Here is a 5,206-nt window from a genome sequence, read left to right on the forward strand (position 1 = left end):
ACGCCATCTTACATGGCACGGCCGGCCCTGATGTGAATAAATTTTTTATAATATTTTAATATTTTTTCGAATTTTATTTTTATTATTTTTCTTATGCTTTCTTTTCTTTTTTATCTTTCTTTCTTTTTCTTTGGCCAACCTTCACCGGACTTGGAAGAAGAAAAAGAAAAAGAAAGAAAGAAAGAAAAACAAAGAAATAATTAAAAAAATATTATTAAAACTTGTCCACGTTAACACCAGCCGTGTTACGTAGGACTTTTTGGACAATTTTCTAATATACAAAAAATGAAAATAAAATGAAAAAAAGATCCAAATAACGTCTATCGTCCCGCTCCTTACTATTTCAATGAAGTAAATTTTAAACTTGTGGTACGTTTGTATTGCTGAAAACTTTATGATAAAGGAAAACATTTTCCATGAGAATCATTTTCGAGGAAAATAGTTAGTTTAAATTTGTTTGGTGGTTTAGGAAAAGTGATTTCCTTAGCAGAAGGGGATGTCATTTTCCCCCAATCTAAGTTTGTCGTTTTCAGTCCATGGAAAACGTTTGTCCGTAGATTGATTAGTTTTCCGTCATCCAAACATGGGAATGTTGGAAAATCATTTGTCAGAAAACAGTTTTAAATTGGATAGTCATATATGGTATAAGCAGAACTCTTTCCACTGTATCGCAACAAGAAGAAGTACCTAATCCCAATCCCCTTAGAAAAATAGAGGAATGCCGTGAGTCAGGCAGCTGAATGCAAGACCTTGGCTGAGCCACTCGACCACCAACCGAGAAATATAAGTCGATAAGAAATAAGTTTTGGCGAGTAATTTCGACAGAAAATAAAACTCTATTTACTACATCTGAATTTTACTAATATCGGTTGTTGTATGAAGGCGGGATGGATAGGATCGATAATGTTACAAGGAGAATATCTTCTTTTTATACGAAATATTCTCACTCGTGTTATTATTCATTAAAATGTGATTGGTTTGCCCTGAAAAATTAAGTCCAAGTAACGAGGTGGCTACGAACATGTTGCCTATAAATACCCATCAAGTGTTGATGTCCTGCAACGCAGCGAAAGCCTCTCCCCAGTCTTCGATTCGTGTAGTCGTCCGATATCCGCAAACGAAGCACGAAAATAGTGGGGAACATGTCGGTTCAGGTTTCGGCAATTCCATCTTCTTCTCCGAGTAAAGGAAGAAGTGGCGGGGTCGAACGCCGGTCGGCAGAATATCACGAGAGCGTATGGGGTGATTACTTCCTCAAATATGCTTCTCCCTCCAACTCAACGGTTAGTAATTCTTCTCTTATCTTCTTCCTTTGTTTTCGTGCAATTGCGTTTTGTAGAATTAATAAAAGTCCTTGTGTTCACGATAATTGATGGCATCAAAGAACTAAGGCCCGTTTGTTTAAAGGACAATTGTTTCCTAGAAATTATTTTCCGAATTTTCGGTATTTTGATGACGGAAAACTAATCAATCTACAAAAACGAGTTTTCCATGGACCGAAAACAATAAGCTTAAATTGGAGAAAAACAATTTCTACTTCTAGCAATAAGGAAATCATTTCTCCTAAACCACAAAACAAATGAAAACTAACCATTTTCCTTAGAAACGAATTACATGGAATATATTTTCTTTTATCATAAAGTTTTCAATAACACACATGCACCATAATTCTTAGATTATTGGGCAGCATCGATCCCAATGTTGCTCGATAAATTGGTTACATATCGGAAAACTCTCATCTTCCATCACTATGTAAGTCACCCATTATTCATGTTCCAGGTAAAAAAAATGTATAACCAGAAAACTTTTGCAATTGCACTTGAATGGAAAAAGGTATATTTACATGTTGTGAAGGTACCAATTACTTCATATGTGAACGTAGGGAAAATATGGTGAAAGTAGGGCTGCTAAGGACCGCTTTGAGCTCTTCTTCTGCCTGAAAGCTCTCAACATTTGTGAACTCTTTGACTCTTCATGTTTATGAAAAATAATGGGTTGTCTTCAAGTGTAAAGAAAGAAATGCTAGTAAGAAGTGGTAGAACAATGAAGGGATTGAGCGAGAAAAAAGTTTTCTTCCTCGTTTACTTTTTTCTCTTAGCCTTTCCATCCGGGAGAAAGAGAATGCGGATACATGGTTCTAGTTACGTTGGTTTAGGACTAAGTCTTAGTAGCAGAACTATGTGGTTGGCTTGATCATTTCGACTGTAATTCCACAGTCCATTCAAGAGAAGTATCACCAAACGTACATGGGGGATTTTACTTTTGAATCTATCTTTGCTTTCTCGGGCATTCAGCTTTTGTTTTGATCTTCATCCTCTTTATCAATTCGACTATCCCCCTAGGTCTATGAATTTCTCTATCAAACAGGGTCATGTTTAACAAGTTTAGACCATATTGTATGCACCCAACGTATGCTACAGTCCCTCCTTCAAAAACATCAACTGTACTACTCCACCTAAATGAAATGATTTGGTCATCGATTATTCAATTTTAGAGAATAATGTTAGATTTCGTCTCTTTGAAAGTTTCAAAATGAAATGATTTGACCTTTATCATTAATTCACTTTTCTGAGCATATATGCTCGTCGCAATGAGTTATCAGAAATTACAACTTGTCTTGTTTTCATATTTTCTTTCTATGGGTTTGTAACCAAGAAAACATGATTATTATTTTTCACAGTAACTTCGCTTTCATTTGAGTTTTTTTTTTGTAATATATATATATTTCACATGCTTGCTTTGATTCAGAATAGCGTGTTACATATTTGCAGAAGTTCAAATTCCTTGGAAGAGTGGAGGAACAAGTTGAGGAATTGAAAGGAGTGGTGAGGAAGATGCTGACTGATGTCGCGGATAAGCCTTCAAAAATGCTTCACTTGATTGATGAAATTCAACGCTTGGGAATTGACTACCATTTTGAACGAGAAATAGATGAGCAATTAGATCATATCCACAAAAGTTACTCTCAACTCGATCATGGAGGTTTTATGGGAGATGACCTTCACATGGTTGCTCTTATGTTTCGATTGCTGCGACAACAAGGTTTCAATATCTCATCGGGTAAGTCTTAAACTTAGTGAACCAATCCGATAATATGCCCATAAAATTCCTTCTTTGGAAAATTATTGCCGCAAAACTTACTATTGCTCATTCGATTTTTAGGAGAAACAAGTGAAAGAAAATCTACAACATTAACTACGTGTATCGCATTCCTAATTTCTAATCAATTACGTCTTTTGTCCCATGTTGGCTGGTCGCACAGAGGTCTTTAACAAATTCAAGGACAGTGAAGGCAAATTCAGGGAATCGCTCATCACAGATGTGCGCGGATTATTGACCCTATATGAAGCTTGCCATTTAAGGTGTCATGGCGATGATATTTTGGAGGAAGCACTTCCTTTTGCTATAACTCAACTTGAATCGATTGATGAAATGAAAGTAACGAATAGTCTTGCAAAACAAGTGAGTTGTGCCCTCAATCGGCCACTTCGCAAGGGGCTGCCGAGACTCGAGGCAAGGCATTATATATCACTCTACCAAGAAGAGCCTTCACATGACGAGGTCTTGCTCGCCTTGGCTAAACTAGATTTCAACTTACTGCAAGAGCAACACCAGAAGGAACTCGGCAGGATTACAAGGTCAACTAACTTCAAGTGATAGTATAATCTAAAATTAGCTTATAGATTGTGTTTTCCAAAGGTTTGCTCGTCTAGTTTCAATTTACCCTGCTAATTAGTGCTTTTGAAAGTCCTTTACTAGTGAAAAAGCGAGTTTGAACTATGCGAATTCATCGGGCTAACGTACTTTCAATAACGCTCATCTTCATTTTATCATAGGTGGTGGAAGGATAAAGATGTTGCGAGGAAGTTCCCATTCTCTAGAGACAGGATTGTGGAGTTGTTCTTCTGGATATCGGGAGTATATTTCCAGCCGGAGTTTGCCGAGGCTAGATATATACTAAACAGAGTGATCGCTCTGATTTCCATTCTCGATGATATCTATGACGTCTATGGCACAATAGAAGAACTTGTATCCTTCACCGAGGCAATTGAGAAGTACATAATCTGCATTCTCTTTCTCAAACTTCTGAATTTGATCAAGTATGTGTAGAGTAAGTGTGTAATTTTCAAGGACTCGAATTCAGGTGGAGTGTTGATGCCATGGATGGACTACCAGAGTATATGCAAGCTTATTATAAGGTGCTTCTCGATCTCTATGATGAAATTGGGAATGAACTGGCCATGAAAGGAAGATCGTACCGCCTCGTCTATGCAAAAGAAGCCATAAGCACCATCGGTACCCTTTATATGCACCCAATGCAGTTTTTCTCGGGAACCCAACATTCTTGTTTACGTTTAATTTCTCAGATGAAGAAGCAAGCAAGAGGGTACTTTGACGAAGCCAAATGGTTCCATACCGGCTACACACCAACGATGGAGGAATACATGCCCCTTGCATTATTAACGACAGGCTATGAAGAGATAGCGATCACATCGCTTGTAGGAATGGGCGAAGTGGTCACAAGAGATGCTTTTGAATGGTTGCTCGGCGACTGCAAGATCTTGAAGGCTTCACAAATCATATGTAGGTTCATGGATGACATTGCTTCTCACCAGGTATAATAGAAACGTAATTATCCTCCAATGATTTGATGAAATTAGATCGACCACTACTCAATCGGAAACGCTGCTGACCAAATCACAGCAATTTTGTTGATATACAGTTGGAACAAAAGAGAGGGCATGTAGCATCTTCGGTGGAGTTGTTGATGAAAGAAAATGGCATCTCGGAGCAGGAAGCTGAGGAGGACCTCCAGAAACGAGTTGTTGATGCGTGGAAGGACATCAATGAGGAGTTTCTCGTCCGACCGCGGTCCCAGCACCGGTTCTCACGCGAATTCTCAATCTCTCGTAGGTGATCGATGTGTTATACACCAACGGAGATCATTACACCCATTCCAAGACCAAGCTCAAAGATCATATCATATCGCTCTATGTTAGTCCCCTGCCGATGTGAAGTTTGAACTAAACATCGTCCCACTGATGTGGTATTGAAAATAAATGGTCATCGGTGTTGAAAATAAAGGGTCTATCATCCATGCCTCTGAACTCTCTATTTTTCTTGGATGCATGAGGGAAAATATCGTTACTAGTATGCACTTTCAAAATTGAATCGCATGATGAAACTCATAATTTCCCTTTTCTCG

General features: G+C 38.1%; 1 pseudogene; it reads left to right on the plus strand.

Moving 5' to 3' along the window:
- Positions 1-1,050: 1,050 nt before the first annotated feature.
- LOC130136791 ((-)-germacrene D synthase-like) lies at positions 1,051-5,206 on the plus strand (annotated as a pseudogene).

The sequence above is a fragment of the Syzygium oleosum genome, unplaced genomic scaffold (genome assembly GCF_021117445.2).
Source record: "Syzygium oleosum isolate NSW1041296 unplaced genomic scaffold, Sole_v2.1 Sole_v2.50, whole genome shotgun sequence".
NCBI classification, from domain to species: Eukaryota; Viridiplantae; Streptophyta; class Magnoliopsida; order Myrtales; family Myrtaceae; genus Syzygium; species Syzygium oleosum.